We start from the raw sequence: 27,712 nt of genomic DNA, 5'->3' as shown, positions 1-27,712 counted from the left end.
ACAGAAAGCAGAAGAAAAAACTAATAAAAACTGGAGCAGAAATCAATGATGCTGAAAACAGTAAAACAGTTGAGAAAATCAACTGAACCAAAAGCTAGTTCTCTTATTGATGTTAATAAAATTAGTAAACCTCCAGATAGACTGAACAAAACTAAAATTAAAAAGACACAAATTATCAGCTTCAGAAAGGAAATAAGAGTCATCACTACTAATTCTATGGATATTAAAATGATAATAAAGAAATACTGCAAACAACACTATACCAAATTTTTTTTATTATTTAGACAATATGAACCAATTCTTTGAAAGACACAAACTACCAAAATTCACAAAAGGAGAAATAGAGAGACTGAGTAACTCTTTTTGTACTAAAGAAATCAAATCAATAATGAATAACCTTCCAAAAAAGAAAACACAGGTCAAATATTTAAGGGATGTTTGGTTAATTCTACAAATATTTAAGGATGATCCATAATCTCTGCCTGAAAATAGAAGACAGAGATTCATTCTATGAGGTTAGCCTTACTCTAGGACCAAAAGCAGACAAAAACATTGTAAAAAGGGAAACAACAGATCAGCATCTTTGATGAACATAGATAAAGATATTCTTAACAACATATTAGCAAAGTGAATTCAACGGTGAAAGCAAAACAATCATATACCACAACCAAGTGAAATTTATTCCAGGTACACAAGGATTGTTCAATATCAGAAAATTAATCAATGCAATTCTCTACATCAAAAGACTAAAGAACACAAATTACATGATCATATCAATTGATGTAGAAAAAGCATTGGAAAAAATCCAAAAAATACTCATTCATAATTACATTATCAGGGCTTCCCTGGTGGTGCAGTGGTTAAGAATCCGCCTGTCAATGCAGAGGACATGGGTTCGAGCCCTTGTCCAGGAAGATCCCACATGCCATGGAGCAACTAAGCCCATGTGCCGCAACTACTGAGCCTGCAAGCCACAACTACTGAGCCCACGTGCCACAATTACTGAAGCCTGTGTGTCTATAGCCTGTGCTCCACAACAAGAGAAGCCACCGCAATGAGAAGCCCGGCACTGCAACAAAGAGTAGCCCCCGCTCACCGCAACTAGAGAAAGCCTGCTCACAGCAATGAAGACCCAGTGCAGCCAAAATAATAACAATAATAATAATTACATTATCAGCAAACTAGGGAGAGGGACTCCTACTTAAATAAGAATATCTACATAAAAGGTACATTATACTTAATGGTAAGACTCTGGGCACCGTCTGTCTAAGACTGGGATCAAGGAGAGTGTATCCTTTCTCATCCCTTCTATTCAATATCATATGAGAAATCCTAGATAGTGAAATAAGACAAGGAAATAAAATAAAAGATAACCATATTGGAAAGCAAGAAATAAAAATGTTTCTCTTGTCAGATGGAAAAAAGACCCAAAGAATTGACAAAAATCTCCAGCAACTAATAAGTACAACAAGATCACAGAATATAAGGCTAATATACAAAAGTAAATTGCTTTACAAAAATACTAGTAATGTAAAATTGGAATTTTAAATTTAAAAAGCAATACCATGTATGATAGCACCAAAACCCATGAAATATTTAGGTATATTAAATGTGTTTTATATAGGTTGTACCTATATATAAATTTGTAATCTAACAAAGCTTATATGAAGAAAACTACAAAACTCTAATGAACAAAATTAAAGATCTAAATAAATCAAGAGCTAGTCTATGTTAATGGAATATACAGTAAGACTCAATATTTTAAGATTTCACTTTTTCCTAACTTGATCTACGGATTAAACACAATCCTAATCAAAATCCCAGCAGGCTATTTCATAGATATCGATAAACTGATTCTAAAGTTCATGTGGCGAGGCAAAAGATCTAGAATAGCAACACAATACTGAAGAAGAATAAAGCTGGAGGACTCACATATGTGATTTCAATATTTATTACAATATAGAAATCAAAACAGTGTGGTGTTGGCAAAGAATAGATACATATATCAGTGTAACAATGTAAAAAGTCCAGAAATAGACCAATACAAATATAGTCAACAGTTCTTTTGAGAAAGAAGTCAATTCAATGGACAAAATAGTCTTTTCAACAAATGGTGCTTTGGAACTATATATATATATATAAGCCTAGACCTTATGCAAAAGTTAACTTAAAATGTAACATAAACTTAAATATAAATATAAAATGGGAGAAAATCACCATCACCTGGGCTAGGTGACGAGATTTTAAATATAATATCGAGAGCACAATCCATGAAAAAATACTTGATGAACTAGACTTTAGTAAATTAAAAAAACTTCTGCTCTGTAAAAGACTCAGTTAAGAGAATGAAAAGGCAAGCCACAGACTGGTAGAAATATTTGCAAAGTACGTATTTGACTAAGGATTTATATCAAAAATACACAAAAAGTATTTAAAATTGAACAATAATAAAATACATAAGCCATTTGAAAAATGAGCATAAGATCTGAACAGACACCTCACCAAAGATTTACATAGGCCAGATAATCATACGAGAAAATGTTCAACATCACTTGTCAGTAGGGAACTGCAAATTAAGATAACAATAAGATACTACTAAACATATATTTAGAATGTCTAAAACACAAAACATTAACAGCCAAATGCTGGTGAGATGTGCAACAACAGGAACTCTTACTCCTTTCTGGTAAAAATGCAGATGATATAGCCACTTAGGAAGACAGTTTGTCAGTTTCTTACAAAATTAAACATCGCCTTAACATATGATCCACAGTCATGTGTCTAGATTGACCTAGACTTGAAAACTTATGTCCAAATAAAAACCTTCTCGTGAATGTTTATTGAAGCTTTATTCATAATGGCCCCAAACAGGAAGCAACCAAGATATCCTTAAGAGGTAAATGGATACACAAAATATGGCATATACTTATAAAAGAATACTGTTTAGTAATTTTTTAAAAATGAGCTGTCAGCCATGAAGAGACATGGAAGAGTCTTAAATGCATATTGCTAAGTTAAGGAATTTAGTTGGCAAAGGCTACACATTGTATGATTCCAATTATATGACATTCTGAAAAAGGCAAAACTAGAAACGGGGGGTGGGGGGGTTGAATAATTGAAGCACAAGGGAATTTTTAAGGTAATGGAACTAAATGTATGAAACTATAATTCTGGATCCATGGCATTATGCCTTTTGCAAACCCCATTTAAATGTACAACACAAAGAGTAAACCTTAATGTATAATTTTTTTTAAATGGCCGTATGGGAATCCCAGGATTAAAGACAGAATCTGATAAAAGAATCAATTATGTACAACAAATATATTGAACCACTTCACTGAAGTGGTTAAAGGTATAAGAAACTGACCTAAGTAACTTTAGAAATGATTGGATTCCAAAAGGCTAAAGGTAAAAGGAACTGCATATAATAACTGTATGCTAGATGATAAAGTTCTTTCCCCACAGAGATACAGGTTAACACTTCTAAAATCACTATACATGGATACTGGAATTGAACACTTAAGTAAATAAACGGTGGATGTTAGGAGCCAGGATTCTGACTGTTGAAGTTGGAGGTTATAGTTAAGCAAGACGAGGAGGCTAAATTATCATGGTGGTAATGTCTTAGAGTTGGAGACATCATTATGAACTCATGCTTAGCTTAAGATAAATATAGATCATGATATGTGTGTGTGCTTGCACATATGCACACACATGTTGGTATCCACGCATATATCTCCTGGCTCTGTCAGCTGAGAGCACCTAAAAGCAATTTCATCCCATTTGGCAAAAGCACACCTAGTACCCAGATCTGGGTTTCTAATACCATTCTCTGGATGACTGTAGGACTTGGGGCAGAAATATATAAGATGAGCCTGGAGCTTCATGTAGTGCCAGAAGGTAAGGAAGTGCTCAAACACACACACATACAATGATGGGTGTATGCCAAAGGGATACAGGAGCCGACTGAAGGAGCTCCCAATAGCCAAACATTTTAAGGGATAATAACCTAAAGTATAAAATGAATATCCATAAATTCATGTGTATGTATATAGGATTAAATAAATAAATGTGGGAGAATAGACAAATCTTTCATGCAGGAGAATTCCAAATAATTTATATAGATACTCACTCTTCAAGAGGTGGAGCAAAACTCTCCAGTCCTCAGGCATGGGCTGAGCATTGCAGCTTTATTACGAAGAGTACAGTATGGAAAGGAAGAAAATAAAGAGTAAACCTACAGTGGAGGAACATGTCCAACACTGCACCTAGCTAGGTGATCAAAGTTAATATCAACAATGATGAGTCATGCTCACAGTATGAACCCTTGATATGATATGATGAAATAGCACTTTACCACTGTAGTTGTCTTCTAAAAAGCATAATACCTCATTTTAACCATAAGAAAAACTTCAGGCAAACCCCAAATGAAGGCCATTCTGCAAAATGTCTCAAGGTCACAAACTGAAAACTCTCAAGGTCATAAACAACAAGGAAAGTCTAAGAAACTGACAGAGTTGAGAGAATTCTAAGGAGTTCTGATGACTCAATGACATGTGGTATTCTGGATGGGATCCTAGAACAGAAGAGAACTCTACTGAAAAACTCAGGTAATCTGAATAAAGTATGGACATTCGTTAATGTATCAATATTGATTCATTAATTGTGACGAAAGTACCATACTAATATATGATGTAAATAATAGGGAATACTGGCTGTAGAAGATAGAAGAACTTTCTGTACTATGTTCACAATAATTTTTAAAAATCTAAAACTGGCATAAAATAAAAATTTTGTTTAAAAAAAAAAGGTACAACAAAGTAAATGCTTGACACAGTGAACGAAAAAATACCCAGAGTAAAGCATATCATCACAGAGTTTATAATACTGGGGAACATCACTGGACTTTTCAAAAACAATACTGAAAGTCTGATGAAAATGGAACAATATCTCTCAACTTCCATTATGTCTTCTCTATTGAGATACTGTTAAAAAAAAAAATAGTAGGCTGAATTCAGGAGAATATCCTGATTCATGTAGATCTCATAAATTACAAGAGAACTGATAATCTAATCCATCTTTATTTGACACCTGAACAAGCATTTCCAAAAGCATGATTTGCAAAGCACATGACATCATGTCAGTAAATATTTTTCAAAGAGAGATTCCATGGTCACATTAATTTGGAAAATAGTGAGTGAAACCAAGGTAAACTTTTACTATGCCTCCCTGCTTTGTGAAGATCCAAAGGGAACACCAGTCCCAGATATATATGTTGAGGAAGCCAGTTTTTACAGAGCATCTCCAGGCCATATCCCAGCACTTTAGGAAATACTGCCCTAACATTCAAAGTAGTGGACACCAGTTAGCAGAAATATATATTATATATATATTTTAACATTATTTCTAGAGTAACTGAAATTCTCAATAATTTAAGAAAGGCCAGTATTTCTAAGTATTATTTAGGCAGTAAATAGGAGCAAAACATTCCAATATTAGAATTGAGGTTTAAGTTCATAAAGAGAAGGGAAGTATAGGGGAAAGACTGGAGGGAGGGAAAAGGGAACCATTAATGGGGACACATCAGAACAAACTCTTTCCCCTGACCCTTCTATCTACCTCATGAAGGTGTTTTACTCTTTTCTAGAGCACATAGTATGTGCCACGAACTGCAGTTGAATAGATGAAATGTGATCTGAGTTCCAGTGGACTTTTGCTGAGGATTTTTATTTCCTTTCATATCTTAGTAATCTTTGTAAAGAAGTCATTATTTTGCTGTCAAAATGTTGCCACTTAATTTTGATCAACCAATTCTGCACAAGGAAACAGAGATGAAGCAAAACCTTGATTAGGTTTAGGGCCTCCTTGGTCTCTGTTTTCAAATGTGAAATGACATGCTGCGTATTTTACTCCTGGTTAGTCAGATTGATACAGTTGAAAATTCTGGACCTAATTCGAGTTTCATTTACATTTTCTTTTTGGCTTTAAATGCCTGGAAGGGAAATAGCATTGATGCAATCATTATATGCTTTGCCCTTTGTGAGAAGTTCTCATCTACATCATTCATTTAATCTGCACCAAAAACCCAGAAGGCCATCGTAAAGGAACTTTAATTTGGTCACTCAGGAATGGTCTTTATTTGCTTATTGCCCTTTTCTACTTCCTGCAGGTAAAAGACTGGACAGCCTCTCTACATAAATTTGCTTTGCGATTTCATCCTTTTGGTTTGAGTGTGTTCTAAAAATCAGGGCAAAGTATCTGTAGACTGCCAATCCAAAATCCTGACCTTAAGCTCTCAGTCCTAGACTGCATATAAAATGTCTCCTAATATCTGCTGAGATCTTACAGCTCTTGAGAAAAGAAAATCCTCTGCCCTCTCTTTTCATATCCAACAACCCGTATTCCTGAGAAATTCTTATTTTATCCAATCCAGGGATTCTCAACCAGAGGTCTCTGTTGGAATCATCTGTGAGGTTTTTTTTTTTTTTAATTGACAAGAGATTTTGATGCAGAGCATCCAGGATGAGGACCTTACCTTTATGCTTCTAAGATATTCCATCTGTGCTTCTGGGAATCACTACCTAGTAGAGAGCACTAATTAAACCAGTCTCACTATTCACAGAACCTAGGTCCACATTTTAGTAGAATTCTACCACATGGCACAGGAAAAGTCTGGCTGACAAGCAGGATAATACGAATAGCATTACCGTCTGTGGCAAAGGGAACAGAGAAACAGAAGAAGCCCGTGAAACCCTGGAAGCAGTCTGTCTGAGTTTCAGGCAATGACATGTTGTTAAACATTCACTATACCTAAAACTGAGTAGGTTTCCCAATGTGAACTGATGCCGGCTTCTGGGAGCATTTTGCCCAAGTCCATCTTACACTGCTACTTGAAACCTGCAGTGAAGTTGGATGGAAGGCTTTGTTTCACTCTGTTCCAATATTCCCTGACATGCACATGAATCCCCATGTAGGATAAATTAGCTGGAGAGACTAGGAGCTGAGTAGGCAGGACTGACAGGCAGTCTTTTTGAATCATGTACCAGATCCATATGTACACTTCCCATTTGTCCCTTCTCTCAAAGAAATGGACTCATGTGTGAAATGGGAGAAATGTGGGCCTACCACTAAACTGTACCTTAGAAAGGATGACAAGAGAAGCGACTGATGGATGGGTAGCACAGAAACCTACACAGGCTCCATTACCAAACCAATGAGCATCATTTTATGCAACGAGTCTCTCTGATAATTTGTGTTGATGATGATCCGGTGGCAAATTAGAATCAATTGGTGAAAATTTCCTTTCTTATTGTGCTGATGAGGCTTCCGACTCTGTGCTCTGATTTATCTTCTTAGAAGTTACCTTTTCGCTACCCAGATTTGGAACATGGGGTCTTCCTTTCTCGCACGATATGTCTACAGTACTTTGCCATTCAATATGCGATCCCTGGGTCAGCAACACTGATATCATGAGGGAGGCTGTCATAACCGTAGAGTCTCAGACTCCACTCTAGACCTGTGGAATCAGGATCTGTACTTTACCAAGATCAGTGTGCTCATTTTCACAGCTTGTGAAACACTGTAGGCGTAAGTGAGAGTGTTAGCTAAATAGAGCAGGGGTTTCAGATCGTAACACTAAGTTGAATTAGCCTGGGACCATATTTTTTCTTGTTTTGAAAATATGGTACTTCAGTGGTCAGTTTTTCCAGGAATGGTTAGCACCTAGATTGTGCTTTTCAGACTCCAGCCCTGAATTTTCCCAGCTTCAGATGCATATCTAACTGTTCTCTCGTCTTGGCTCATGCTATTTCTTCAATGTCCCTGCATTATCTTCTTGCCCAGATGCGGTAAATGCCCCTTTTTGTGCTCCTCCAGAATCCCTGGAATGGTTTTAGATAAAACTATTCATAGCACTTACCTCATTGCAATGAAGTTACCTGTTTATCAATATCTCCTAGCAGACCATAAATTCCTCCATGATATGATTTCTACCTAAATCATCTTTGTGTAGGACACTAACAGTGACATAGTATGCTAGACACTGGATACAAAGTGTACTCTTAATAAATGCTGGTTTAAGTGAACCCATAACTTCACCAGCAGAAAAGGGTGGAGGAGAAATAGACTAGATGAGTGGGTGACACAATGAGCTGGGGGGCTGCCAAAGGAAAATGCTATATTGGTCAGCCATATGAAGAACTAATATCTAGGGAAAGGAAAATGCTCATGTAGGCCTACACTCCTCTCATCTTGTTTATTTTGTCCAAGTTGGGTTCTAATCTCTAAGAACATTTGTACATTACTATCATGGCCTCAAATTTGGGTCCAATCCCAGACCGCACAATCAAAAAATCTTGGAGATGGGGGGCCAAAGCCTTGGTATTGTTTTTAAAACTCCTCAGGAAATATTTGTTATCCATGTTCTAAGAGGATTGTCTAAAACCAGTATGGAGGCAGAAGAGAAACCAAGATGCTGAAAGTTTTGAGAATCAAGAAATTGGATTCTCAGCTGGATTATTCGGCCCATGTTCATCCTGGAAAAGAAGTGATTTAGCAAAAGCATCAGGGTTGGCTTTCAATTTCTGTAGAGCTGCCATGTGGAAAAGGATAGTTTTAATGATTCCAGAAGGTACAATAAAGATCAATAAAAAGAAATTGGAGAGGTCAGTTTCAATTCAATATATATCAGGTATAACATTTTTCAAGACATATACTCAGATGTGCAAAAGAAAAAAAAGTAACTATCATTACCTTCTTATTTTTCTGAAATTCAACTTAACCTCTCTATTGAACCCCCATTTTAATTGATTTCATAATCTGTAATCTTAGTCATTTCTGGGTAAACGCAGATGCTTCAGTATTTTCTCCGTTCTTTCGGGTTTAAAGTTCAGTGAAGTCAGAATTCTTCCCATCTCCCTTCCCTGCCTTAGGTTCCAGCTAGATTTTGCATGGTTTATGTAAAATCCCTTCAGTAAATACATCCCTTCTGTGTCCTTTCCACTGTTTGAAGCAAGTATCTACTGAGATTTAACTTGTCTTCACTGGGCTTTGGTCAATGAATGGGTGTGTCCGACAAAGTGTCCACATCTTTATCTGGTACTCAGTGTTATGATACAGACAGCTTCTCAGCTATGTTATACCCACTTTTGATATATCAGCTTTTTCTCAGCTAAGCTTTGAACTGTTCTTAGAGGCACAGGAAAATCTGGCTGTCTCTGGAATGATTACATTGCTGTGGGAGTTTCAGGGTTGACTTTTCTGCCTCTGGCATCACATTCAATTAATTCTGATTCCTTCCAGAGTTTCAGATAGATGGAAACTCATAGAACCTTTATTTCTCAAATGCATTTGAGGATTCATCTTTCCCAAAAGACATCCAAGTGTAAAAATCATTAGGTAATAACTTCAAAAGTATCATTCAGTCATGTAAAGGAAGACTTTTTGTCAAGTGTTATCTATCCAAAGATAAAATGTACCAGATCGACCACTTTTAAGGAAATGACCAAGGTTATGGTATAAGGTTGGACTGCATCACTGGTTATTAAATGTAATCATGCAGTAGAACCTCCTAAAGAGTTTTTAAAGCTCAAATTGCAAGAACTGCTCCATTTTTGCTTATTGTGAAATTCGAGGGAGGAAACATTTATTTTTCTGTATAGCCTCACTCACTAAAATTACTCTTATAGCTTTGTGCAGACAGCCTTCATCCAGAGAATATTCTCTCCCTGGTGAATAGTCTGTGGCAGACTCTGTTCTAAGGAAAAAACAAAGAGGACAAAGTGATCATTACAGAGTCTCCATGACTGGCTCCCGGTATCACCCTCCTGGGTTTCCAGGGTGTATACTGCTCTCCTTGGCCACGTAGAAGGAGGTTCATGAGCAAGATCATGGTTACAGCCCATAAAGAAGGAGCAATTGCACCATCAGTGGGGTTTCACTGAAGTACCCTTGCTGAGCTCTGCTTCTAGAGAATAACCATCCAGAAAGCAGCTTTGCTTCCCTTTAATTGGAAGGCAACTCTCCTCAAGGGAGAAAAAGAAAAGGATGTGCCAAGGTCAAAGTTGCTTCACTTCTCTCAGCGAGATTGGATGTTCATATAAGGTTGTACTTGAGGTGTCTGCCCATGGTTGACATACTTAGATCAACCTGGTGTGCATGTGCCCCTTGTGTATATACATTCCCTGCCTCCCTCAAACCAGAGAAGGATTTTTTCATTCAGTTGTTTTTATAGATGTTCAGATTATTTTAGAAAGATTAAAATAGATGTATTTTTATAGCTTAAGTGGAGCAGTAAGCTAGATCATTCATACGTAATCAGCTTTCTTTTTTCTTTTACTTCTAAACAATAGACGTTATTAAATACTTCACTCAAGCCGGGCTTGGTGCACTGTCCTGTATGTCTTACCCAGGCCCATCCTACACCTTTGCACTTGCTTTTGCTACCAATTTACCATGTTATATTGTTTTAGGGTAGGAGACTCTGGAGTCTATTTTTAAGCCTGGGGAAGGGAATAAGTTGCAGGGGAAAGATTAAAGATGTGAAATGGGTAGAAGATGATGTGGAGGAGGATGGCTAAAGGCAGGCTCTAGGGTATCTTAGATAGCAGTACATCACATTCCTAAAGATGCTGCTGGTCTGGGCAGAGAGCACAACATACAAACGAGCAAATTAGTGGATTGGCCAAAAAGTTCATTCGGGTTTTTTGTACCATCTTATGGAAAAACCTGAACAAACTTTTTGGCCAAACCAATAAAATGTTGATCACATGTGGCTCTCTTCCCACAGTCTGGTTTTAATTCCTGAATTACAGAAACCTAGAGTTCTCCATGATGGTTTCACTTCCCTGTAACCATTCCCTCCAGTGGGGACACTGGTGTTCTTTCATACCCTTTGAGCTGTACTGAGCCCCACTCAGCCCAGATCGATGGCAGAACATGGTTCATGCTTATAGGGATGTACATCTTTGTAAGTAGGAAGTTGGGGATAGTACAGAGTCTGTTCAGAAAATAAAAACTATCCTTCTTTAACTTCTGACATCCTTGTGGAGGTAAGTAAGATAGAGAAAAGTTCTGCCATTATTTCTGCTAAATTACCACCTTGCCAGTAAAAGTGATCTGAAACAAAAGAAGAAGCATGGATAAGAAGAGGCAGATAGGGACTTCCCTGGTGGCACAGTAGTTAAGAATCCGCCTGCCAATGCAGGGGACACAGGTTCGAGCCCTGGTCCGGGAAGATCCCACATGCCGTGGAGCAACTAAGCCCGTGCACCACAACTACTGAGCCTGTGCTCTAGAGCCCGCGAGCCACAACGAGAAGCCACCGCAATAAGAAGCCCACGCACTGCAATGAAGAGTAGCCCCCGCTCGCTGCAACTAGAGAAAGCCCGCATGCAGCAATGAAGACCCAACACGGCCAAAAATAAATAAATAAAATATTTAAAAAAAAAAAAAGAAGAGGCAGATAATAGAAAAATCAATATGAATCATCTTCCACTTAGAAGCACCTAACTTCACTTTAGCCACTACAGGCCCAGAGCAAGAATTAACTCACTGTTCCTGACAAATAAGGAACTCTTAAAAAATAAATAACAGAAAAGGGCAAAGGAAATAAAAGCAGATGAATCTTTAAACTTTATGAAGAATAAAGAAGAAACTCAACATTTTCTAAATAGTTTTATGTTTCCTTATTTTCTTTGACCTTCTCATATCCAAGCCATGACACAATGCTGGATTATGGAAGCCATTCTTTATATGTCCAGAGAATAAAATGATTTGTAATAGGACAGAAATTTTTAGTATCTTGGACCAGGTCACACAAGTAAGTGATTAGGTGGGTATGTCAAGATTCAACTCACACCTCAGCTGTAATCCCTCATGTGTAAAATAGGGTAGAGGTACTCTCTTCACAGGATCATTGTAAGAATTAAATGTTATTATATAAGGAAATTGTGTACAATAGAACTTACTACATAATAAGCCTTCAAAAGCTAATACCATTATCATGGTTATTATTGTGATTAACTGGCAGTTCAAGAGACGTGTTATCTCACCAAACAGGTATCAAGTCTCTTTTTTTTGGCAAGAACTCAGAAACAAAGGTGAGGTGCCTATCAAGAACAAAGATAGTAAGAATAACAACACTAATAATAACAATAATAACAACAACAACAACGATATCAGACAGGGTAAACTAGTTTAGGCTACAGTAACAAAGTTCAAATCTCAGTGGGTTAAAATGACAAAGGTCTATGTCTTGAGAGTCAGCTGGAAGCACTGCTCCACATCGTTCTCTTGCCTAATTCTACGTTAATAGAAAAATCTCCATCTTTCAATGATGCACTGGTCATTGTGGCAGAGGAAGGAAGAGAACAGAATTCAGCACACCCTGACCCTTAAAGCTTCCACCTAGAAATGAAAGGACACTTCTGTTTACATTTCATTTACCAAAACAAGTCATCTGGGTGGGATATTGTAATGACATGTGTGCCTGGACTAAGAGAGAACCAGGGTATTTGTGACAGCCCTAAAGCAAGTCATCATACTGACCACATAGCAGGACCATCATAAAGGCCCACATGGAACTGTGACATGTGATTTTATACATTATGTTATCATTGTGACAATTCTTAATGAGGCCTGTTTCCATCCCCAGTCTACAGATGAGGGCACTGAAGTGCAGGGCAGTTAGAAGACTAACCCAAGTGCACAGAGCTAGCAGGTGACAGAGACAAGATTAGAATTCAGATCTCGTGCTACACAGCCTTCCTCATCTTCTCGTGGACTTGTAGACATTTGATCCTGATGCCTTCCTTCTTTGGGTGGTACCATGAAGGAGCAAAGACATTGTGAACATAGAGCCATAGCTTTTGAGCCAAAACATAACAAAAATGTTCTGCAGTAACATAGACAATTGCCCTGAATTATGACTTTTCATCACCCTCATCAACATCATAACCATCATTCTTATACTAAGAAAAGTGTCAGGTTCTGTAACAGGACAGAATGCCCAATTTGGAAATCATAGGCATTCAACTAATGGGAGCTACCAGGATAAGCTAGAAAAGGTACTAACATTGTAATGACTTTGCTCAGTTTTCCCAGCAACCCTGTGAGAAGGGGTTATTATCTCCACTTTCAGATAAGAAAACTGAGGCTACGAGAGATTATGTACTTTTCCCAGTGGACGACAGCGAGGATACAGAAGTAGGCTCAGTGCTGGCTCTGCCACTTCTTGATCTTATAGCCTATGCTTTTTACCACCGCAAGTTACTGCTTCCTTGGAGACTGAATACAGCGGAACTGTGGTTTTGAGACTTTTACCTTGGACACTCAACCTTAGTCTCTCTGTGTACATTTCTTGTCTCCATTACATGCTATCCTATATCCTTGCCTCTTTGGGCTGCCAAAGTAGGCCTTATGAAAGTTCTCCAGTTTTAGACACTCACAACTCATCAAGCATTTAAAAGTAGCCTCATCACCTGTTTTAGGAGTGCATAGAGCACTTCAACAATACATGTGTCTGACATCAGTGCTTGCCACACAATAAGGGTTCAATGTATCTTTAACAGATGACACTGTAGGAAGCATACATGAACACTAAGCATGTTTGATTATTTAAAAAAATATGCTGACCACCTACTAGGAGCCTTTGCACTGATAATATACAAACAAATAAATTTAGGTCCTAACCCAGGAAGAGTTCTCAATCTAGGGAAGGAAATTAGAAGATAATTCTATGCTTATGGTATCACACCATACATTTTATCTCCAAAAATGTCTAGAAATGACTAGAACCATAATTTATGTAAGAAAAGTGTCTGGCTTGACTGTGTTTTGGCATATGTGAACCTGTTATTCTCATAGCAGCTTTGATGGAAATGCATGGAAAAATTAGTTTCTATCTATGCCTCTGACCCGCCTTGAGGGCCTTCTCTTTATCTACATGTTTTAAGAAGCAAAACTAGATAGAATTGGGAGTTGCCTCTACATGGGCCGACTTTCAGTATCAAAGGGTCCTTCTCATTTGATAATTGCTTCCAATAAAATAGAAATTGAAGTATTCTCCTATAGCATTTGGGAATGGTGATTTTGTTCTAGTGCTTTTATTGATTTAACTGTGTCTTTTTCAAGAATGTTATTGCCTTTAAATGCTTTAACTAAGTAAAATAAGTTAAAACAACAGTGATGATTAGCTGTTTGATGGGATTGGGAAAAAAGCTCAGGCAGGTCAGGGAATTAATAATGAATGGGCATTTTCAGAGTGTTCAAAGAGCAGGGATGTTCTACAGAGTATCATCATGTTTTCTCTATTATCTATTTGGGATTCATATGTGAAGTTGACAGAGACATATCCGTTATGCCCTTACCTGTATTAATCTGCTTCACTTTAGAGTAGCCTAAAAACCACTTATACACAGCACCTGGCAGAGAACAGCCCTCTTAGAGAGCGCTCAATATATTTAAACATTTGATGCTAGCTGTCTGGTAAAGTGAGTTGAAAAACAGCCTAAAGTTTGGGGTGGATGAGGAGTATAGAGGAGTGGTTAAGACTACTGGTTCTAGCAACGCAATTCCTGTTTCTAAGTATGACTGCTATTTACTAACTCTGACCTGTTTCCCTATCTGTGCAATGAAAATACAAGTATAGTTGACTCTTGTATTTTCATACAAATACCGCTGGAGTCCACTTAGACATGGATTTTTTTCAATAAACACATATATCTACTGTAAATGTATTTTCTCTTCCTTATGATTTTCCTAATAACATTTTATTTTCTCTAGCTTACTTGTAGGAATACACTATATGCCTATAGCATACAAAATATATGCTAGTTGACTATTTATGTTACTGTTAAAGCTCCTGGTCAACAGTAGACTGTTGACCAGCTTTGGGGGAGTCAAAAGTTCTATGCGGATTTTCAACTGCATGGGGCATCAGCCCCCCTAACCCACACATTGTTCAAGAGTCAATTGTAATACTAACCTTATGGAGTTGTAATGAGACTTAAATAACATAGTACAAGCAAAATGCTTATAAGAAACAGTGCCTGCATATATGGAATCTAAAAAATCGGTACTGATGAACCTAGCGGCAGGGCAGGAATAAAGACACAGACGTAGAGAACAGACTTGAGGACACGGGGGGACGAAGTGAGAGAGTAGCACTGGCATATATACACTACCAAATGTAAAATGGATGGATAGTGGCAAGCTGCTGCATAGCACAGGGAGATCAGCTCGGTGCTTTGTGACCACCTAGAGGGGTGGGATAGGGAGGGTGGGAGGGAGACACAAGAGGGAGGGGATATGGGGATGTATGTATATGTATAGCTGATTCACTTTGTTATACAGCAGAAACTAACACAACATTATAAAGCAATTATACTCCAATAAAGATTAAAAAAAAAAGAGAAACAGCATCTGGAAAAGAGAAATTACCCGATCGATGTTATTTATTACTATAGTTCAGAGACCTCATGGATATTTTTCTTGGTGTCTAAGTGACAGCCTGTTTTTCTGATTTTTTAACAGGCAGTCATGAGAGGACAGATTCTTTCTACATAGGATATTTGAAAAACAGAAAAATCACAAGGACCACTAACAAGAGGTGGTACTAGGGCTCAGATAGATCACAAGACCAAGTCTAAAGCCCAACTCCCTCTCCTTCTGTTGTTTGTCTCTAATAAGGATATAAAGGCCTCTCCACTTCTCCTGTGAGCATATTGGTTTTCTGCAACTATATGTGGATGAGATTAGGTAGCAAGTGAACTTTGAGGAAACTAAAGATGAAAGCAAAGGAATCTTACTTGCATTGCTTTACTTTCTGCTGCCATTGGCCTCAAACTGCAACATAAGGGACACATTCAGTGTATCTCCAATTGAAGTGTGTGGGGTATGTAACTGGTGTAATGGTCCCCGCTTGGGTTTGTAATAGTTTCTATGAGCTTGAGTCTTGACTTCACCACTTGTTAATTTTGTCAATTTGGACAATTTGTTGGTCTCTGTGAACATCAGTGGTAGAATCTGCTGGTCTGAAACAGGGACGTTGATGATACCCGTTTATTGGGTTGGTGTAAGGGTTAAATGGGGTGATGCATGCAGTGTGCTCAGCAGAGTATGTGCTTACGCATAAATGCTCAATAAACTTTGGCTATTAACTTTCGGTCTGTGAATAGCAAACTAAATAGCATTTGTCTTTTAGCTATTTTTAAATGAATTTTTAGTGGAGTATGGTTGCTTTACAATGTTGTGTTAGCCTCTACCAAACAACATGAATCAGCCACGCACATACACATATCCCCTCCCGTTTGGACTTCCCTCCCATTTAGGTCACCACAGTGCATTAGAGTTCCCTGTGCTATACAGTATGTTCCCATCAGTTGTCTATTGTATACATAGTATCAATAATATATACTTGTCAATCCCAGTCTTCCAATTCCTCCCACCCCACCTCTTTCCCCCTTGGTATCCATACATTTGTTCTCTACATCTGTGTCTCTGTTTCTGCTTTGCAAATAAGATCATCTATACCAACTAAATAGCATTTGTAAAGCAGCATTGACAATTAAAAATAAAACACACACATATAAATCCCTATAAGATGTTTTACTGGTAGTTAAGATTGGACAATAGAGCTATAAAAGAAAATTTAAGTATCTACTTATTTCTCTCAAAATCAAATTCTTAGAACAGTTTTTTAAACTGAGAATTCAAATTAATTTTCTTCCACTAAACTGTTTCCTGATCAATACATTTTAGTAACTATATAAAGCTATGGAAAATTCTTTAGTCATTGTTAATTTGAACAGTGCTTCCCAAATATGGACTATCATGCAAATTATATAGGGGCTTTTAGATACAGATTTCTGTAATCTATTTTAAGAAATTATAAAATCTGAATCAGTAAGTTCCAGAAACCTGTTCTGAAAAACTTCTATAATTGATTCCAATAATTTGTCAGATGTTGAGCCCCTAAATTAGGTCATGTAGTTCAGGTCTGATGTCTATGTATTTTCTTCATTTTATGTTCATTTCATCAAATATAGTTAATTATTTGTGTAAAATATCTGTTACCTATAATATTTCCTTTCTCTTTAGCTTGCATTCTAGTCTAAATCATAATTCATGGCACCTAAGTTGTCACTGCTGGAGCTTCACAACAGTCACTCTACCTCTGGTATCTTTGTATCCAAAGGTATCATTCCTTAAGGGCTCAGCAATCTCAACACCATTTCCTTTGCAATTAGCTAAACAGTATCTTGTAGCCGAGATGATCAGGCAAGAAGAGAGCATGGGCTAACTATTGGAAATGTGACAGTGAAATGATGTTTATATCTAGTAAATGCTCTAAAACAAGTAAGATAATACAATATGACAGGCAGTTACAAATAAACAAATACCAGTGGCTTTCCTATAAACCATAAATAATCCCATAAAGTATATAAGAGAACAATGTATTATTCACTGAAACTATTAATCCTCAGTGCTAGAGTAGAGCTGGGTTCTAAATGGAGGTTGGAAGAATGGCACTCAGCTCTACTCTCCAGAGGCAGATCAGCTGATATGCAGAGCTAACAAAGCCTCTCTTGAATGCTTCCAAGTAGCTCCTGTCCTTCACTTATGAACTCAGTCTAAGAGACCATATGGAAAAGAGGATTCACACTCTACCATTCTTCTTAACCTCTCTGTTAGTAAAGACACATTTTGGTAAGAGTAACCTAGCATGCAGATACCATGTGGCTTCAATTTGCATCATAAATTAACTGTTTTGATATGGAGATGTGGATCCAAGGAGATAAAAAGAATTTTTAACCCAAAATCTAGCATTTTATCTCTGTTAGGAAAAAATATTCATTTACATATTTTTGTTTTCTTTACATTGTTTTTGAATAGAAAGATACAATCTTTCTTAAAAGACCAATATCTCCATTTCTTGAGAACTAGAAATATGTGTAATGTATACAACATGTATAATGTTGTATACATTATACAACATCTATGCATAAATGTTATACATAGAAATATGTATAACATTTAACTGCAAAGTGTATATGTACATGTTTTCTATCACTGAGGTTTCAAAAATCCAAAGACGAGTCGTTCAGCTCAGGCATCTAGATAGAATACATCTACGTGGGGCTATTTGCAGCTGCTAAATTTGGTGTCATGCCCAAGTTGCCTTTCCTTTATTTCACTACTGGATAAAAGAGGGAATTAGTGATCCTCTGCCTCACTGGATAATACAGTAATTCATTTTGGGGGTTGTTTTGTTACTGCTTTGAAAATTGTAAAATGGTGTGTAGTGAAATTAAGGGGGATGAATGTCGCTGTAAGTATTACAGAAATTTAAGGTGAAGAATGGGAATACAATAGTCTGAGGATTCAAGGAAGCTTACATGGAGAAGTGGGAGCTTGAACTGGACCTTGATAGTTGGAGATCCTTTGAATTCACAAGGATTTCCATTTAGGAAGATCAGTGTTGTATGGCATTGGATATAAGCACTGAACATGGTTCAAGTTAAATGGTTCATATATTTTAAAAAATGGTTTTGTATTTGATTGTTAGTTGCTTACTTTTTCTGTTTACATTTTAATTGAGGTATATCATAACATGCACAAATCTTGAGTGTAGAGCTTGGTGATTATATATATATATATATATATACATATATATATACATATATATATATATATGTATGTATATATATATGTATATATATATACACACACACACACACACACAAATACCTGTATAATTGTCAAATAGATGGAAGATATAGAAACCTCCAGCACTCTATTTTGCTCCCTTGTACATCTTTCCAGGCAATATCCAGCCACCAACCAAATACTGTGAATTCTGTTACACAGAATAATTTTACCTGTTCTTCATCTTTGTAGACAAGAGATCATGTAATGCATACTCTCTTGTGTCTAGTTTATTTCATCCATACAATGCCTATGAGATATATTCTTGTCATTGCACATAGCTCTAGATTGTTCAATTTAATTACTTTATAGTATTCCGTTGTATGAATAAAACAAAATTTATTTATTCATTTTCTGGATGATAGACATTTAGACCACTTTTTTTTTCAGTTTGGTTTATTGGGAAAATTCTTGTAATTGTCCTTCAATGGACTTATGCTTTTATTTCTTTGGGGAATTATAGGTGGATTTTCTGGGTCATAAGGTAAGCATATGTTTCACTGTTATTGAAATTGTCAGTTTTCCAAAAGAGTTATAAAAATTAATTTTCCCAACAGCAATGTATGAGATAAGATCTCCAGTGCCCCTTAACCTTCATCAACAGTATTGTCAGTCTTTTGAATTTTAACAAATTTAGAATTATCATCTCTTCCTGGTGGATTTACCCTTCTGTCCTTATGAAATGGCCATCCATAATTCTAGAAGTATGTAGTATGTTAATGTTTATAGATTAATGAATTGGATTACAAATTAATGATTAATTAATGAGTTGACTAATATGTCTCCTATTAGTATAACTGCCCAAGTTTTCTTTTGGTTAATGTTTACATAGTCATATCTTTTTCAGTCCTCTGTTTTGTGTTCTTTATTTAAAATGTTTCTCCTTCTCTTCACTTAGTGGTGCTGGGAAAACTGGACAGCTACATATAAAAGAATGAAATTAGAACACTCCCTAACACCATACACAAAAATAAACTCAAAATGGATTAAAGACCTAAATGTAAGGCTGGATACTATAAAACTCTTAGAGAAAAACATAGGCAGAACACTCTCTGACATAAATTGCAGCAATATCTTTTTTTGACCCACCTACTAGAATAGTGAAAATAAAAACAAAAATAAACAAATGGGACCTCATTAACCTTGAAAGCTTTTGCACAGCAAGGGAAACCATAAACAAAATGAAAAGACAACCCACAGAATGGGAGAAAATATTTGCAAATGATGGGACCTACAAGGGATTAATCTCCAATATATACCAACAGCACATGCAGCTCTATGTCAAAAAAGCAAACAATGCAATAAAAAAATGGGCAGAAGATCTAAATAGACATTTCTCCAAAGAAGACATACAGATGGCCAACAGGCACCTGAAAAGGTGCCTAACATCGCTAATTATTTGAGAAATGCAAATCAAAACTACAATGAGCTCTCACCAGTCACAATGGCCATCATAAAAAAAAAAATCTACAAACAGTAAATGCTGGAGAGGGTATGGAGAAAAAGGAACCCTCTTGCACTGTTGGTGGGAATGTAAATTCATACAACCATTATGGAGAACAGTATAGAGGTTCCTTAAAAAACTAAAAATAGAACTACCATATGATCCAGCAATCCCACTCCTGGGCATATATCTGGAGAAAACCATAATTTGAAAAGATGCGTGCACCCCAGTGTTCATTGCAGCACTATTTACAATAGCCAAGACATGGAAGAAGTATAAATGTCCATTGACAGATTAATGGATAAAGAAGATGTGGTACATATGTACAATGGAATATTACTCAGCCATAAAAAGAACAAAATAATGACATGTGCAGCAACATGGATGGACCTAGAGATTATCATACTAAGTGAAGTCAGTCAGAGAAAGACAAATATCATATGATATCTCTTATATGTGGAATATAAAAAAATATTACAAATGAACTTATTTACAAAACAGAAATAGAGTCATAGATGTAGAAAATAAACTTATGGTTACCAAAGGCAAAAGCGCGGGGTGGGGGATAAATTAGGAGATTGGGATTAACATATACACACTACTATATATAAAATAGATAACTAATAAGGACCTACTGTATAGCACAGGGAATTCTACTCAATATTCTGTAATAACCGATATGGGAAAAGAATCTAAAAAAGAATGGACATATGTATATGTATAACTGATTCACTCTGCTGTACACCTGAAACTAACAAAACATTGTAAATCAACTATACTCCAACAAAAAATGTAAAAAAAAAGGTTTCTCTTGTAAGCATCATTATTTTTATCTTGCATGAAAGTCTATGTTCTTTAACTGAATTAGTTTTTCTGTATTTAATGTAACTGCTAGTTTGTTTGAGTTTAAATTTACCATAATATTATTTATGTCTAATTTTCCCATTTGATCTTTGTTCTCTTTTATTTTGCTTTGTCTTTTTTCTTGCCTTCACTTGTATTAATTGAGTATGATTATAATTATCATGATCATCATCATGATCATTATTATTATCACATTCCCCTCTCTATAACTTGAGTGATATACTTTTCTATCAATAATTTAGGTTTATCATAAACATTACAATATGTGTCATACAAAAATTAGCATTTTGATTCTAATATAAATTTTGAATCCCCTGGACAATGAAAGAAACTCATAAAATTTAATTCCATTTACCCTCTTCATACTTATGTGCTAATATTATCCTGTATTTTAAGTTTAAATTTAATTCACACAGGACATTTTCTTTATTGTGTATACAACTAATATCATTTAAATTTACCCCATGTATGTTTCTATTGCTTTTCATTACTTCCTGCATTTTCATGCTTCCAACTAGTACCATTTCTGCATGAAGAATTTGGGTTAGTATTTAAATGAGGGTAGAACTGTTGGCATAAAATTTCTCCATTTTTATTTGACTCAGAACATTTATTTTCCTTAATTTTTAAAGGATGTTTCTACTGGGTGAGAAATTTTAGGCTGGTAACTATTTTCTTCCAGATCATTCAAGATGACATTTTATTCCTTCTTATAGGCATTGTCTCATTTACAAGTCAGTTGTCTTTTTGTTACTCTTTTTAAAGTAATAGTTTCCCTTAGACTTATATGAATATATTGTTTTTGCATTTGGTTTATAACAGTTTTTTTCATTTATTTATTTTTTATCATGTGCCTGTGTATATATTTCTTTGATTACTCAGCTTGGGCCCATAGTCTATCATCAATTATGAAAATTTCTTGGCCAACATATTTTCAAATATTGCTTCTTCCCCATTCTTTCTGTCCTCTCCATCAAGACTCCAAAATGCATTTGTTCAATCTTTCCACCATGGCCCGTGGGTCTTTATTCTCTTTTTTATATTTTCAACCCATTTTGTATCTCCATGCTTCAATCTGGATATTCTGTTCTGGCTTCTTTTCCAATTCATTAATCTTCTCTTCTGCTATATCTAATATGCTCTAATTAAATTCATTAACTAATTTTTAACTTACAGTATTTTTTTTTTCAGTTTAAGAATTTCCATTTGATTGTTTTCAGAGATCCTAGTTCTTTAGTAAAAGTTTTTATCTTATTATCTCTCTTCTTAAAAAATTTAATTCTCAATTATTTTAAAATCTATATCTGAAAACTCAAAATCCAGGTCTGTTTCCATTATAGGGATGGTTTGGGTTTTTTATTTTGTTTTGTTTTCCTCTCTCTTTACTGGATTTTGATCTTGGTCCTGTCTCCAGGCATATTTGATGTTCTAGTTTTAAACTGAATTCTGTCCATATGGACAAGAACTTTCAAAGGCTCTGGGGTATCCAGAGAGGATTATGTGTTGCTCTGGAAGAGACTTAATGTAAGAGAAGATTGCCTTAATCCATTTGGCTTTTGAAATTATTCAAGCTTGGGTTTCATTCGTGGTGAAGGCTGGTCTATACGGAATTCTATTATTGTTTGGGGTTAGTATTTTCACTCTCTCAACTGAAAACCTGGGTTTTACCAGGGGTCCAACTCCTTGTTGTTCTCTGCTCCAATTTTTGTCCTCTCTGCACTATGATACTATAAAAATGCAGCTTAGTTTTTTAGTTTCTTTACTTCCACGTTCTGCTGGCTTCTACCCCTTTTGCCTCATAAAGATTAGGAATCAGAAAATGCCCTGAGGAGAAAAGTGATGCCAAAGATCAAGCTTCCTTATCCAAGTTTCCTTTTCTCCAATATTTTGGCTCCAGTAACACCAATTTCTAACTTTTATATCCCCACTCTGTGAGACTACTGAAAGCTCAGATCATCCAGTTTTGATTATCCTCTCAGCCCAGTGATGCTTAAGAATGGTAAATGCCTTAAGAAGAAAAGTGATGAAGCATGTCTGGCTTACCTCATTGTGCTGCCAATCTCTTGGGGCTCATGACCCATCAAATCCTGCCCCTCTCAGTTGCTTTCTGATGCCTTCAAACAGCCATATTTTATTTCATTCAGCTTTAGTAGTTGCTCCCTGTAGAAAAATTTGATAAAAGCTACTCTGCCTTAGCTGAAAGTGAAAGTCACTTGTAGTCTTTTTAATTTTGTCAAGCAATCAGGTGTCAAGGTGGCCAACTAGGACAATGGGCCAAAGTGAATGTAACAATCAAACTTTTATTCACTTACTATAACAGTGAAAGCAAGAGGCAAAATTAAGCTCTGGCTCCCCAATGTTCCATTTGTCCTCACAGAACAGTACCAGCAAAGGGTCAGGTGGATGCAGCACGGACAGAGGAGACTGTCTGCAGAGAAGCCTGCAACAAAGGATCATTTATGGACTCACAGTCAGAAGAGAGGGAGGTGGAGAAGGGCTAGAAATGGAACGTTCTAAGCCCAAGTGGAGAAAAATATCTCAGCTGAGGCTCCTAATAAAGTGATCTTGGTGGAGGTCCCTGAGAAGTACCTCACCTGAGGCCCCCAGTAAGAGGCCTCTGAATGGAGGGCTGAGTTCTTAAAAGCAACTCCCTCCAGAAAACTTCCATGCACTGGCTGTACACCAAGTTTGGTGCGGGGAGGGCAACTTCTTCCATGAATCTTGCCAGGCAAATCCTTGTAATTGCCTATGATCCAGTCTGAAAGATCACACATAGGCCTAGGGCTGAATTCCTCCATAAGGATAGTGTTCCATCTGTACACACTCCTCAATTTCCTCCATGTTTACTTCCCATTATTTTTGTTGTTATTGTTGTTAAGTAGCTCAGTATAGCCTAGTTGACTAAGTACATACCGTTTCCTCATGAGTCATTAGTCCTCTCTCCCTATGCAGACAATTCCATGCATTGATAATCCAGGCTCTATTTGTAGAATCTGTTAGCTTCACCCTACATCAATTTTTTATGGACATTAAAATTCAGTTTTTATATATGTTTTAAATAGTATATATATATATATACACACATATATATATAACAAGTTTATATATTAACAAGTTTGATAGATTATTCTCTGAGAGAAATTCTATAGAGAGATAACTTTAGTCTATTTAGTGGAATGTTAGAGAAATAAAGTTTATAAACTTCTAAGTCTATAGGAGTTTATCATCATCTTGATCTTTTTCTTTACTGCTTCCTCTTAAAGGAGAAAGTCCTGGAATCAGATGACCCTGAATGACACTGTTTGAGGTTTCTCTGTTCAAACGATGAGTATTTCCTCTTAACTTCTGTTCACCTCTTAGGGGCTTTAGCCAGCCCAGGAATCCGACACAGTGCATGTCCTCTATAGTGTGATGCAACTTCCAGTGGTGGTGTGGCATGGATCATTTTCCGGTCATTAAACAAGAGAAAAATAATTTAAATTTTATAGAAGAAGTACTATGCAGCAGAAATACAGTACGTCATTGTATGCAGTGAAGGCAATCACTTCGGCTACTCTGTGCACGAGAAGGTTTCCCCCAAATCTGCTTTCATTTCTGTTAGTGCAGCATCATCATCATTACTTCTGTATCAGTTTTCTAATATGTATACAATTTGAGGAAATAATGAGATTTGGAGATTTACTGATCATGTAACCTACAGCTAAAGCTCCATGACCTACTAACTCTCAATTTCTTCCTACATTTTAACATTTCAACAAAATAAAAATGGCACTCACTTGACCCCCAACTTCTACCACATCACACAGACCCACTGTCTGGTTTAATCGTGAGCTGGAGTTGTTCTACAACATTAATCAAAAAGGAGCATGTATTGATACTATGAATAAAATAGATAATTAATGAGAACCTACTGTATAGCTCAGGGTACTCTACTCAATGCTCTGTGGTGACCTAAATGGGAAGGAAATCCAAGAAAGAGGGGATATATGTATACGTATGGTTGATTTATTGGCTGTACAGTAGAAATTAACACAACATTGTAAAGCAACCATACTCCAATAAAAATTAATTTTAAAAAAAGGAACAGGAAGGATATAGTCAGCTATGGTGAGGTCTTCAGGCTGCAGGTCAGTGTTGGCTGCTGTCATTGCAGCCTTGATGGTAGCTACAAACATACTTGGACAATATCATGACTGTGGAAGACAAGGTTAAATGTTCAGATCTGTACCTTTATCTTAGTCCCAACCCTTGCCCTGTATTTGATCACTGGTTCTGAGAACCAAGATCTTGTTCAATGATCTTAGACCCCCAGAAACTAAGGAAGAGGGCAGAGTAAATATACTAAGATAAACACTCTACATAAAATTCAAGGTGTGTGCGCATGTAGAGTGTCAGGAAAATGTTAGCAAAAGTATCTTGAACTTCTCCTATAAGCCTAAAATGAGTCTGGCTTCTGTGTGACATATTTCTTATGAAGCTTCAAACCTAAAGTTCAACTTAGTAGAAGGCAAGATGCTTCTTGGTCTTTCAAAACTAGTGAGAGGCCAGTTTTTCACTAGCCTGAGGTCAGAGGTATTTCTACCATATCAGTTTTGAGGCTCCTGAGGTCAGAGGTATTTCTGCCATATCAGTTGTGTCTTTGCTCTTATATGCCACAGTGCCTTTCCAGGAATGATCACATAAAAGGAATTTAATATTTATTTTTGAGGGGAGGATTCACAATTATGCCTCAACCTTAAGTCCTACTTATAGGAATACAGATGTCATGGGATCGGAAGTTCTGAGGCCACCTTTCCTGCAGATCCAATCCCAAGGACTCCTCTTCCATTTTTCTTGGACACTGAATGACTTTAAGATGTCTTGTCATCTCATCACCATGCAATAGTTGGTTAGACCCATATTTTGCATCGTTTTTGTGAGTGTGTACAGCTCAGCTGTAAATCTCAGACCATTCTGTATGCAGCCTGTTCAGCGGGCTAGTTAATTGCAGCACAAGAGGGTAAGCATTTGCAAATAAAGTATCTGTCCTCTCAAAATCAATGCCCAGAGCTTACAAATCTTAGAGTATGTAAACACAAGCAGTGCTATGTAAAGCAAACATGGGCTCTAATGACAGCAGAGAGCTATTTTTGTGGAACTTTTTAGCAAGAATTACTGAAATAAAAATAATTCAGTGTGTTTTGGGGGGGAAGGTTGTTTTTTTTTTTTCTGCTAAGCATGCATTCCTTTGAAATAAAATCCATATTACTACAAAAAAGTAGACAAGTTTACAGCCAGCTAAATTTTCAAAAAGGAAACAAATTCCTCCAACACATACACAGATCAAGAAACAAAAATTATCAGCCCTCTAGAAGATCCCCCTCATTTCCCCTTCTATTTATTTATTACTACTCCCTCTGGATAATCAGAATCCTTAACTTCTAACACCATAGATTAGCTTTGCCTATTTTTGAACTTCTATATAAATGGAATCATGTAGCATGCCCTGTTTTGCTTCAGACTTACTTTGTTCAACATTGTGAAATTCATGTATCAATACATTTTTGCTTTACTATTAGTTTATTTATGCTCAATTCAGTCTAGTTTTTATTATATGAACATACCACAATTTATCCATTCTATTTTTTGACATTTGTATTGTCTTCAGATTGGGGGCTGTACAGGTCAATTAATCTTCGACAAAGGAGGCAAGAATATATTGATACAGTGGGAAAATGACAGTCTCTTCAGCAAGTGGTACTGGGAAAGTTGGACAGCCACATGTAAATGAAGTTAGAACACACCCTCTCACCATACACAAAAATAAACTCAAAATGGCTTAAAGACTTAAACATAAGACATGACACCATAAAACTCCTAAAAGAGATCATAGGAAGACATTCTCTGACATAAATTGTACCAACGTTTTCTTAGATCAGTCTCCCAAGGCAACAGAAATAAAAACAAAAATAAACAAATGGGACATAAACTCACAAGCTTTTGCACAGCAAAAGAAAAGACAACCTACAGAATGGGAAAAAATATTTGCAAACGATGTGACCGACAAGGGATTAGTCTCTAAAATATACAAACAGCTCATACAACTAAATATCAAAAAAACAAATAACCCAATCAAAAAATGGGCAGAAGACCTAAATAGACACTTCTCCAAAGACATACAGATGGTCAATAGGCACAGGAGAAGATGCTCAACATCCCTAATTATCAGAGAAATGCAAATAAAAACTGCAATGAGGTCTCATCTCACACCAGTCAGAATGGCCATCATTAAAAACTCTGCAAATAACAAATGCTGGAGACAGTGTGGAGAAAAGGGAAAGCTCCTATACTGTTGGTGGGCATGTAAGTTGATAAAGCCACTATGGAAAACAGTATGGAGGTTCCTTGGAAAATTAAAAATAGAATTGCCATATGCTCCAACAATCACATTCCTGGGCATATATACAGACAAAACTCTAATCTCAAAAGATACATGCACCCCTATGTTCATAGCCACAGTTTTCACAACAGCCAAGACATGGAAACAACCTAAATGTCCATCCACAGATGAATGGACAAAGAAGATGTGGAACATATATGCAATGGAATACTACCCAGCTATAAAAAAGAAAGAAAGAATGTCATTTGCAGCAACCGGGATGTAACTAGAGATTATCATACTAAGTCAAGTAAGTCAGAAAAAGAAAGTCAAATACCATA

Source organism: Balaenoptera borealis, assembly GCF_965194805.1.
Source record: "Balaenoptera borealis genome assembly, chromosome: 10".
Lineage (NCBI taxonomy): Eukaryota > Metazoa > Chordata > Mammalia > Artiodactyla > Balaenopteridae > Balaenoptera > Balaenoptera borealis.
Note: the sequence above shows the minus strand (reverse complement) of the source record.